Genomic DNA, 12,534 nt, shown 5'->3' with positions numbered 1-12,534 from the left:
ACTTTGCACTTATCCTTCAGCAAAGCTACTCTACAAAGTCACTTTGGCAATAAGACGTATTTAATTAGATTAATGAATTTTTATCGCCTCTCCTAGGGATTAGGCTTGTTAAATCCTGGCGACCAAAGAACAACAGATTTTTTATTACTGAATGTTTAGGGATGCACTGGGTGTGCTGCTGTGGTGGTCCTCATAAGTCAGCCTGCTCTGGGCAGTTCTACCTGGCATCCCTTGGTAGGCCAGGGATATTTGGCAGGGACAACCTATGCCTTCAGTTAAATCACAGAAATCAAAATGCAAATGAAATCATGTGCACCCCAAACAGTGCTTTCAGCAGCTGTCTTTCTGTCAGAGGCTGCTGACTTATTGTATCCGGACAAAATGTGCCGTCTTCCTCTATTTGCAGGTGTTTGGGAGGAAAGGGAAGACCCTATAACCAGGACGTCGTCTTCATGAGGGCAGGGGTATCCACTGATCTTTTCCCAAGTCATTGGTGTCATGTTTAATAATAAGGCAGGAGGGGTGAATTTTTTTCAGGAGAGTTAGCTGCGTTCTAACGCTGTTAAGCAATATACATATGTAAAACCATGTGATGTCTTTCATAACTAATCCTTTGAATGATGGTAGTATCATTCATCTAGAAACTTCAAAGCACTTAAAACAGAATCAGCCATGTTTCTTCCCATCACATTCCTATGAGGCAGTTTTCAAGCATCGACACCCCCATTTGATGAATGGAAAAACTGAGGCACAAAAGCACAGAACTGGCCAAAGATGTAAAACGTATCGGTATCACAGCAAAAGAACAGTCTTGTGACGACAAGATGTTCTTTCACAGAAGTGTGTAAATCCAAATGTAATCACAGAATCCTCTCTCACGGTCTTACAGGGATGCCTTGGGAAAAGAGAAAGGAATCGAAACGGGGCCTAAAAGGGGATCAGAGATTTCCCGGGGTGACGATTCTTAATCAGCGCAGAGAGGGGAGACTAGAGACGTGAAGATGTAGAAAGTAGGCTTCACAGCCGTTCGGAGGGAAATTTCAACCAAAATATAAACAAGGAGGGCGTCCCTAAGTTTTGGCAACTTGTAAACATTTAGGATTTGTGTGACCCTATATCTTAGCCCACAAATTGGGACATTTTTGAGAGTGAAGAAGGTGCCATTGATAATACACTAATTGTTTCTTTCTCATTTCTTTGCAAAACTTTAATTTAGAAATTAAAGTTTTACAGTCTTTTAAATAACAATTCTCATTTAAACACTATCCGAGTGTTCCAGAAACCTCACATCTTGATGAAGGAACTGGCAGAGAAGTAAAAAGATGAGCAGAGAGAAGGGTTTTCAGTAACTACAAAAATGTGAACCAGGTTTAGAGCCTGTTCTCTCCTATGATCAGCCTTCTTTTCTAACACATCAGGTGGAAGAAACACCTGCCTATGAATAGATTGTACAAGGCTCGTTTATAATCTAGTTTCTCTCTTCTTTCCAATTATTTTTTTAAAAGCCAGCATTCTCTGCTGCCCACGTTCAGGTGACCTGGCTAACGCAGTCACGGAGAAGGCAACATTTAGGGACTGGACTTACCTGCAGACACAGATTTTTTTTTTTAACATTTTATTTATTTATTTGACACAGAGAGAGAGAGAGAACAGAGAAGGAGAAGCAGGCTCCCCATCGAGCAAGGAGCCTGACTCGGGGCTCAATCCCAGGACCCTGGGATCATGACCTGAGCCAAAGGCAGATGTTTAACCGACTGAGCCACCCAGGCGCCCCTGCAGACACAGACATTTATCACCACACCGTCAGGAGTTTACTTCCTTACGGAGAGAGTTGGACTGGATGCCCGTATGAAGGAGGAGCCCCCTTCCACCACTCACCCCAGTAAGGTGACTAATGGAAATAGCAGCATGGAGGGGGAATCTTTTAGAAAGTTTCCCTTAAGGACCCAGAATAAGGACCCACACCTGCCTCTAGACAGGTTCTGTTCAGTAGAGTTCCCTGAGATGATGGAAAGGTTCTAAATCTGCACGGTTCGATACGGCAGCTACTCACCACATGTGGCTGTTGAGCGTCCAAATGCATCTGGTGTGACTGAGGAGCTGAGTGTTTACTTTTGTGTAATTTTAATGAATTTAAAAGTCACGTGTGGCTGGTGGCTACCGTGTCCAACAATACAAATCTGGACACTCAAGTTTGTAGATAGACCACTTTGTTTTGTAGGAATCGGTAGATACTGCACTTGTTCAAGTTTCTAATACCTAAGAGCAGTTTTGCACATTGGAAACCATTTTGTCTCTAACTAGAATAAGGGTCAAATCTGGAGTTCAGCCTGCTAACGAGGGAGCAGGAGTGGGGAACCTTTCCGTTACTATGATGATGACAGCTAATCAGAACAATGATCTGGGTTCAACATCACAACCTTAAAGAACAGACTCCAACAGGGGGGGATATAATGCGGTGCATACACACCTGCAAAGTAGAAACATGTGGATCTGCCAAAGGATGGAATGCTCATGCAAGAGAATAAATGCTATCTTTCCTTTCTTTTATCTGCAGTTAAGACACAGTTTAAAATAGCTGAGTGGTTGCCTTTGTGATAATATCATTTAACGTTATGTTTGAGTGACAGGTCTGATTCATCAAGGAAGCAAGATCTGTCCTGGTTTGGATGGCTCTTCTTCCAGTGAAGACAGCTAAGTGACTACAGATTGAGAGCTCTTTTCCGCTCCTTTTATAAACAACTCTGGTGTCAGACTACCCCCTGCTGGACAGAGAAGGAAGGAAAATTAGGTGCCATAAAAAAAGGACCACCACCCTCCTATTTCCTACGTGAATGTTCTATTTCACTCCCAGTTCAGGAAACCATCACTAGGAGCAGTTTGGATAAAATTACAAGACATTTGCCTTGGTCACATCCTTTCCTTTCTTCTAGATCTTGAGGGGGCACAGCACTGCCAAGGTGACCCCACCAAAGGTAAATGTGGACCAGTTTCTGCACCTTTTTATAGAAGGCTTACCACTCATTACAGGGTCTACTGCTTGAGAAAGGAATAGCACATGTTTTATGAAAAATCAAAGCTGGATAAGTTGTAGAGGAGTTTGAATTAATGCAGCTCACACACCCATACACATACAAAAATCAGTGCCACACATGGACTTCAGTTGATTAACCACCTGACATAACATCCTCCAGTCAACAAACCATGCTATGAATGCAGTTATTGGGACTTTTTGGCACTAACCCATATTTGCAACATCAATACAAATACTTCGTTATTAACGCAGATTAAAAGGACAACATTCTTTCGTTGGGAAGGTGCTTCCTAAAGTTCAAAGTGAAGCCACCTGGATTTCAGCACACCTTGGACCTACAGGTTATGATAGGCACTAAATCCATTACACATTCAGAAACAAGGGTCGAATTCGACTTTTGAAACTACTTAAATCTCATTCAACTATTCTGTCTTTTAGAATTATGGTATTTTCTTATCTATTTTTCCCATTTCCAAAATGGAATAAGATATGGAATTAAATATAAACTCAGTTAAGTTAGAAATAATTCATCTTATTCCATCTTTACCACGGAGAAGCCACATCTAGGATTTCATCAGAATAACCACACAGCGTGTAAGCAGCACAGATGAACCAGATGCTATTCAGCTTCATTTAAAGGCCTCCTGCCCCTGGCCCTCAGTTATATAAGCCAGACGGCCCTGACCTGAGGGCTAAGGACAGGTTACACTGAGAGGGAGCAGTGTCTGGATACCCCGAGAGTGAGCTTACCGCTAATTAATAAAAACTGGACGAATTTCCCATTTTGTTATTTTCCTTGACTTGGTGACAATTAAATTTGGACAAGATCCTGGACCACAACTGCTGAAACCCTAGCCTCATTTAAAACAAATTTAGTTTCTGAAAACACGACACATGGCTAAAGCCATCTCAGCCCGGTCGTTAAACCCGCTGCAGGGTGTGAAGGGGACAAAGCAGAAATGAAATAACATGGCTACTTGTGTAACCGTCCCTGTGCTAACGGGCCCCCAGCCGCACCGACTACACCTGAGCCGCACCGGGCAGCGGAGCCCCAGGCTGTGCCGAGACAGAGGTGATCTCTCTCATCTCAGGGCCCTGTCCTCGGAGAAGCCGGGAACACGAACCAGGCAAGGAAAAGCCCAGAAGATAACAGGAAGGCAAACGAGAACACCAACGCTAACTTCAGAGCTACCGCTCCTTTGAAGAATAAAAGAGAAGTCACCGCAGATGAATAATCATGCTAGAACACTAACAAAATTCAGCGAGTCCCGAACATCACGAAGGGGAGCTGTCTCCAAGCTGTTCTGGCCCCTCTCTTAGCTCTTGTCTTGTTTGGACCTTCGTGGATGGATCCTGCTCTCTGACCTGAGGCCCACGTACATACACTTAGCACGGGCACACACCTGTGTGTTGAAGGCTTCAGCGATCCTGGTCATCTGACAGAGTCCCATGGGAGGTTTTGAAACTACAAGCGAGAAGGTTCCTGAAGCATGTCCAAGTATTTTTTGGACATGGTCTTTTTGTCCCTCAGTTATAAACTCACTAACAGGTAATAAACTAAGAAAGCCTACAGCAACTGGGTGGGGAAAATGTAGAAAGCAACCTCTCCCCGATTCAGAAACCAGCTCCCCTGCGAATGCTAGCACAAGTAGTTTGGGTGCGGATGAGATGAGTCTTTTCCTTTTTCCCACCTTGATTTCCTTCTGCATGAAGCCGGAACAGGAATATCTACTTTCCTGACAAACGTATTTTGCTAATGCTTGAAAAATGCCTTGATGGTGCGAAGTGCGCCAAGTGACAATGTCCTACAGCAACAGACAAGCCTGGACATGGCTGGCTACCTTCTCCCCCAGAAGCTGATGGTGCCCTCATGTGTCCTATTGGGACCCGAGCACTAGACCTACTCACGTGCCCTGCTCCCTTCTACACAGACATTCTACCACTAAAAAAAGAAAGAGGTATACACGATTGTATGTGCCAGGAACAAATGCCAACAGCCAGTAGGAATAAGACCACCACAGTACACAGCCTTACCCCCGGGCCTCTAAAGTTCTGGTAAGATAGAAAGGTATAAACAGTCATGAGCTGCAACTTATTTTCCCACCAAGAGCTTTTTACTAATGAAGGCTACTTACATCTCTCCAAACACATAAATCAAGACTATCATTTGTTAAATATAAGCCACCCGAAGGGGGAAGCATCCAGAAGAGAAAATACTGTATTCATCTCTTTAAGATCTAGGGTGACAGTAAAAAGACATAAATTTTTAAGGTGTTTCAATAGAAATTCTTAAGATAGATTTAACTTCATGAAATGATAGATCACAAGCTAACCAATCTTGATGATTGATGTAGATCAATCTGGTTTCAGCTAGAGCACTTAATTGTTTTTTAGGTTTTTTTGTTGTTTTTTTTTCCCCAAGACTGGTTTCCAGGGACCCTATGAGCCCCAGTTCAATTCATCCACTCTCCACTAAATGGCCTCTCTGGTAATGACAACTAGCATTTCCTGCATATTTAGTATGTGCCTGGCACCATGCTAGCACTTGACACACATTAATGCATTCAGTCCTCAGGACAGCCTTGCAAGGTAGGGTTCATAATTATCCTGTTTACAGATGAGGAAAAGAGGAAGCTGGCCAAGGTTACCTAGCAAGTAAGGGCAGAGTCAGGCCTGAAACTCAGTGGATTCACACTGGGAATCCAGTTATCAATAATATACAGAAGTGTGCATATTCAGACATCCAGAGCTGTAGTACTTAAGAAATGTGGGTGACCATTTCCAAACCCTCAAAAGGAACGGACAGTCGATCTAGACATCAATATATACATGCTATATACATATACCATCCTAACAGTCCACATAAATCTGATCCGTTTGCTTTTACTTACTTATCTCTGGAATAACAACAATTTAACAAGCTGAATATCCTTGCTACAAGCCGTAGGCGTATTTGTCTGCATACTATATGACACGATGTACATTAACAAAGGTGTCTTAATGCCTCACACCAGTCTTTGACAAACTCTGTCCTTGAGGTTTGATTTAGTATTGCTGGTTTCTGATTTAATACCAAAAATAATTTCAACCCAATAAATCTGTTTAGAGAGGAAGACAGAGAAAAAGAGACAGGTTATGAGTGTGTCTTCATGTTCTGATATTACAGATATAAGTTTAATCGGACAAAGTTTTCACTCAATTCGTTGCAATGGACTCACTGTCAATGTTCTTCTCTTTCGCTGTGACAGGGATGATGTTAATTTCTCCTGAGTCACGTGTGAAGTGACCAGGGGAAGAAATACAATCAATCCACCCAGAAATTGGATCTGCAATGGGACCTGGTCATGGAATGGAAATACCATAGAATCTGCTTAGAGCTAAGGTTTGGACAACATCTATTCTGCTTGGCACTGAGAAGAATTTTTTTTTAAAGAGAGGAAAGGGGAGAAGGATAAAGTGGAATTTAATTTTGAGAAATAAGGATTAAAGATTCCATTATTCATGCTGTTTTCACTATATATATTGAGTTAACAACGTGTGATTTTACTGGATGAAAATGTGGGCCCCATGCAAGGAGAGTGTGGTACAGATCAATCCCCACAGTGACAGTAATGAGTGAGGGTTAGTGTCTTGTCGGCGTGAGGCTATAAACAGTCCTGGGTTTTGAGCTGGTATAATAAGTGGAGATTGTTCCTGGACTTACTGGGGAGCACAGATAGTTTCTGCCACAGGAAAAGCAACCCCACCCCCACCCCGAGGCAGAGAGGCTCAGCGCCCGCTACCTTCCTGCTTATCTTGTGGTAATGTGCGGATTGCAGGCCCCAAGTGCAAGCTCCTGGCAGGGGGCGGGGCTGCAAGCTGCTCGGGGTGGGCCGCCTGCCTTCCTTCAGTTATTTATTTATTCTTTCTCCACACTGTTTTGTCAATACTCCAGAGGTAGATGTTTCATCACCCCAACCCCCCTCCACAACCCCCTTCCTTTCCCAAGGGCTAGGGGTCAAAGGAAACAAAAACAGTTAACAAGTAAAGGAAACCTGAGAAGCTCAAATGTGGATCAATCCATGGTGATGGGACAAGGAGTAGAGAAAAACAGGTAATAAACTCACTTCTGAGCTCTCTGAGTCCCAGTCTAAGCCACCCTCCCCAAGCCCAAGGCGAGCATGCTAAAGACAGGCCGAGGACAAGGGAAGAGAGGTAGCATGTTCCTCTAAAGCTCATAATGGGCTAGCTGGTCAGGAAAAATGGGGACTTCACCTCAACACGATTTGGGGTCCTGGATTAAAAAAGAGAGAGAGAGAGAGAGAAAGGGACTTTTCATTTTCAAAGCTACCATTGGCTATTAACTAAACTACACACATTCTAAAACTTAATGACCTTTTAACTGCCTAATATTTACCATTAAAAAGCCTGCACATCACCGTTAGGGTGGAGATCAGATGAGGCAAGAATCATCCACAGATGCTAAATCTAGAGGAAACTTCCAGGTGGAGCAAGATGTCTGTGTGGTTTTAAAGGGCTTACCCACAGACTGCTTATTAGTTGCAAGGGGAAATTCAGTAGTTATCTAAATGGAGAAACCAGAAAATATCTTGACTCAGTAATTGCAATGAACATCACCAGTGAGGGGAGATGTCATTGTTTGCCTCTGGATGTGCCACCAACGTCGTCTATAGGGCATTCCAGCCAGGAATGCGTAGCCCAAATCAACACACCATGAGGTAACATCTGACCAAATGAGAAATGTTCCATCAGGAAAAGATATGGGGGGGCCTGCCTTCTTTAAAAATGCCAATGTCAGAAAAGAAAAAAAAAAAAAAAGACTGTGGAAATGTTCTAGATTAAAGGAGGCTAAAGAGATACGACAACTAATTGTATTACCTCACCCTAGATTGGATCCTGTACTGAGGGAGAAAATGCTATCAAGGCCACTATTGGGTCAATTAACGAAATTAAAATATAGGCACTAGCTTAGACAAAAAATATTGTATCAGTGTTAAATTTCCTGAAGCTGATAGTTGTACTGTGATTATGTAAGAAAATATCCTTGTGCTGAGAATACATGCAGAAGTATTTAGGGATAAAGGGCCATAATATATGTAAATTACCCTTAAATGGTTCAGAAAAAAATAGTCTGAGTATATACACATTTACATATATCATATTACAGAGCAAAAATACGTGCACAAGTAAAGAGAGAGCACAAACAATACAGTGAATGGGGTAAAATGTTAACAATGGGTAAATACCGGTGAAGACTTCTTTGGTGTTTTTTTTGTATTATTCTAATTCTTGCAAGTGTTCTGTAAGTTTGAAATTATTTCCAAATAAAAAGATTTTTTTAGAAATGTTTAAGCCTTCAAGTGCCCACTGCAACTTCCTCACTTACTCCATTTGAAGAGATGCTCCAACCGGAAGATATTCCACAGAAATGCACGAGCCCACTTTACCCAGTTGCCTCTGTCTCTGCTCTCCCTGAATCAACACATCCTGTACTCAAAATCATCCCCAATCTCCAACCAATACAGGGGTTATTGATAGTAGTCATGCACTACACGGATAAATTTTCATGCATAAAAGAAAATCAACAAAACAAAACTGCATGCTATCTTAAGCTGTATACTCTTCAACATCGGGATTCTCAAGCAATTTTACATTTGGAAATTTCCAATTATGGTCATATATGTCTTAACGCTGGTATCCCAACACAGACACAAATTATCCAATAGACGGCATTCTGAAAGCATTCAGTCTGAGACATTCAGCACAGTTTGAAGAAACATATTCTTGTACGGCATCTTACTATCGCCCCTTTATTTAACTAAAAATGTTCTTAGTGTCTCTTTACCAACAGAAATATCCAGGTGGTTGGCAACTCAATCTAGACTTTCACTTAGTTATAGAAGCTGAATTAAAATCTGGCATTTCTTTCCGTTTGATTAAGATGAATAGATATCCATCACCACTTCGAATGGTGAAAGGAAGAACACCGGGCAGAAAGAAGATTAGCTTTAGGGGGCCCCGCTGAAGCCCTGGGGTGTTTGCCAGAGCTCCTTGTCCTGGTGGGTCCTGAACCCCAACTGTCCACACGTGCACGAGCCTGCCTGCCGTGTGTTTGGCCCCACTCTCAGCCAGCATTTTCTGCTCAGCCCCCTAGCCTCCTGGTCACCACTTTGCAGCAAGCAAATACCCAACATTCAATATCAGGTCCACTTTTCTGGATTTCCCCTCCCCTCAGGATCTTGGTCCCTCAAGACTTTGCTGCATCCATGGTCCTCCAGTGCCTTCCAACAAATGAGTATTCACATTTGTGCACCTGTCCTAGGTCTTCTCACCAGAAGAGTTAGGCTAAAATAAGACTCCTGCCATTACTGGATGTCATAGCTTGGCCAGAGAGAAATTTGAATCTTGTTAGGGCATGTGTGGAAAAAAAAAAAAAAAAAATCAAAGATGGGAAGGCTGTGACTTTTATAGACATGGAAACAAACTTAGCCTTAACAGCAACAACAACAAACTTGGTAGAATGTAGTCTGCTATTCAACGTGTGACCCCGGAGCTTTCTTCCTCACACTCTTCCTCCTCCAAACACTGGGATGATGCTTTTTGCCCCTACTTAACTTTGCACCCCCAGGGAGAGAGAGAGCCTCTCAGCGAGTTAAGGCAGTTTTTCCAACTACACAATGTGAATAATGAAAACAGACATTTCCTAGTATGGGAAGGTATGAAATAGCATTTTTTGAGCACCTACTACAAGCCAGGCCCTGCAAAAGCACTTCACTTTCAATCCTTACAGAATGTACCATTATTATGTCCTCTTCTGCAGAGGAAGAAATGGAGACAGTACCTTTCCCAAAAAGCATACAACTCACAAGGGGCCAAGCTAGGCTATGAACCTGAGCAGTCAACTGTGGATTTGATCAAGCAAAGCGCCTTTCAGGGTGGGACTGCCTGGCAAGGTAGCTGAGAGCCAAAAAGGCTGAGAGGAGCCCAACTCACATCTTGTAAAGGTGAAATCCTTAGCCTTCGGTCTCCGTCAGCTGGTCCCCTTCGCTATGGCCCTACCTGTGTGCTGGTGTTTGGCCCCAGCGTCCACTCTCATCCATTCACTGCAGGCTGCCAGCCCATGGCCACTGCCCCTCTCTTCCGCGACCCCTCCCCCCCCAAAAGGGAAGGAAATGACATTTGACTCCTTGCACGCACCAGATGCTGGGATTGGCCCTTCACACCCTTTATCTCATTTAATCGGTGCAACCTCCCCGCCCCCCCACCATGAGGTTGGTTTTATTATCACCATTTAATGGTTGAGGAAACAAGAGACCAAATAGTTCAATAGCTTGCTTCTGTCTCCCTCCAGAGCCTATAATCTTTTCACTGACTTGTGCTGCTTCCACTCCGGACCTGAAAGGCAGGCTCCGAGCTTTCGCTAAGGAGTATTTCTGAGGTGCTCTAAAATCAGTATCTCAAAAAATAAGAGGCCAGGCCCTTGACTGGCAACAGATTCTCACTGGAAAAGCCCTTTTCAAAGGGAGCTTTTCTTTTGTAAATTAGAATCTTCTGAAAAATAATGAATCCTGCCAAACCTACAACAGAGTAGTTTGACCTAAAATTCACTTAAGAAAAGGTTTCATTTCGGGGCGCCTGGGTGGCTCAGTCGTTAAGCGTCTGCCTTCGGCTCAGGTCATGATCCCAGGGTCTTGGGATCGAGCCCCGCATCGGGCTCCCTGCTCCGCGGGAATCCTGCTTCTCCCTCTCCCATTCCCCCTGCTTGTATTCCCTCTCTCGCTGTGTCTCTCTCTGTCAAATAAATAAATAAAATCTTTTAAAAAAAAAAGAAAAGAAAAGGTTTCATTTCTATTTCAGAAACGATGGAAAAACCAAAGATTGGTATAAGACACGCTACATTGTGTTGGCTACCAGAAGACGGAATTTAAGGAGTGTGGGGTCCGAATTCCAGCCGGAGACGGGGCGTGAACTCTTCCTTTCCCCCAAGCCTCCAGCGCGGCCCCAGGAGAGGGCTGGCTGCTCTCAAGTGTCAGGGGCGGCTCGGGTTTGCGCCGCAGCTAGCAGATGTCAGGACTTCCCTCTCAGCAGGGTGAGAGGAGCCTGAACAAATGTAAAGAAACAGGAATTAAACTCTTTTCATGCCTGGTTATAATGAGTGATGTCTGGGGACTCTTTGACAAGGAAATTAAAAATCTTCTGCGGTTCATGGTTTAGTGAAAGGAACACTAACTTTCAAATCAAGGGTTGGCTCAACCTCTTACCAGCTGTGTGACCTTGAACAATTGGCTGAACCTCTCTGTGTTTCCGTACCTTGCCTGGTATTACTCTCACTATGAGGATACCAGGAGGATGCAGAGGGCCAGGGAACGTCACGCCTGGCACATAAAAGTCACTAAATAAATGTTGGTCCGCACCCTCCCTTCCTTGGGCTAACCTAGCAGAACAGAGGCCCCCGAGTCCTTAGAGCAGGGGTTCACTGTGCAAAGGCTCACCCAGGACACTCTTTGCAACAAACATTTCCTTGCTCTGATGCAGTAGGTCAGAGGGGACACCTGCAGGCCCACGACAGGCCGGATTCCTAAGGCCCCACTTGGAGGAACAGTGCCCCAGACCTTTCTAACAGTGCACCTGTCGGGGACAAAACCACACTGGAACTGTGCCTCTCTAAGTTAGACACCTGAAGAGATATTTCCTCCTCTCCTCATCTGTCTGCGTCAGGGAGGGTGCCCAGCAGTCCCCCCCTGCTTCATTCCGGGGTGTTTTGGGTGACATTGGGGCACAATGGCCGGCAGAGTGTCCTGCCAGCTCCCTAGCACTGTCCCTGTCTGGCCAGATTCATGCCATCAGCTGCTTCCAAAAACCTAAATCACGCCTTAGACATGCTGTGTAAAGGGGACCTTGAAGCAGAAAAAGTTAAGTGGGAAATGGAATCACTCTGCGGCAATTAAAGCCCTCTGAAATGACTTCCACTTCTCCTCAGTATTCTAAAGGAATATTCTTACCCACCTCAATGCCTGGGACGTTTTTCTGACGTTGCTCTTTAGGAAACACACATCTGGGTATTAGTGAATGCCTGCAGTTATCCGGTCACCAAGTTCTGTAAAAAAAAAAAAAAAGAAGTCTATATTTCATTTTGGCCAAAGATTTTTGTTTATTTGTTTAACAAAACAGCTAGTAAATTTACATAGTTGGCCTCCCTTACTTATTCTGTCTTCCATTCCCTCCTGACTGCTAGGAAGGAAAATAAACAGTTGCTAGTGCACGACATGCACAGGAAGATGAGGAGGAGGAAGAAGGGGGCCAGGGAGAGAATGTCAGAGTATAGATCCCTCCTTATTACAGAGGCAACATGCAGGGTGTTGGCATGTGTGGGCAGCTGCAGACCACTTACAGATCCTGCTTATAGCTCCAGATCTTTGTCTTGACTGGGAATTAAATCAATACACTGAAGCCAGAAGCACAAACTGAAAGGGACCAGGTAAAATCTTTTCTGTGGATGC

General features: G+C 43.9%; 1 long non-coding RNA gene across 1 annotated transcript in view; it reads right to left on the bottom strand.

Annotated features, from left to right (window-relative positions):
• LOC118549127 (uncharacterized) overlaps positions 1-12,097 on the bottom strand; it is a 59,203-nt gene extending 47,106 nt beyond the window's left edge. The window contains exon 1 of the long non-coding RNA XR_013440919.1: positions 12,041-12,097. This is a non-coding gene — a long non-coding RNA (uncharacterized LOC118549127). The remainder of the gene's footprint in view (positions 1-12,040) is intronic.
• Between the last annotated feature and the right edge of the window lie 437 nt (positions 12,098-12,534).

Source organism: Halichoerus grypus, chromosome 9, assembly GCF_964656455.1.
Source record: "Halichoerus grypus chromosome 9, mHalGry1.hap1.1, whole genome shotgun sequence".
Taxonomy (NCBI): domain Eukaryota; kingdom Metazoa; phylum Chordata; class Mammalia; order Carnivora; family Phocidae; genus Halichoerus; species Halichoerus grypus.
The sequence above is the reverse complement of the archived record's forward strand: the minus strand, read 5'-3'. Positions and strand labels throughout refer to the sequence as shown.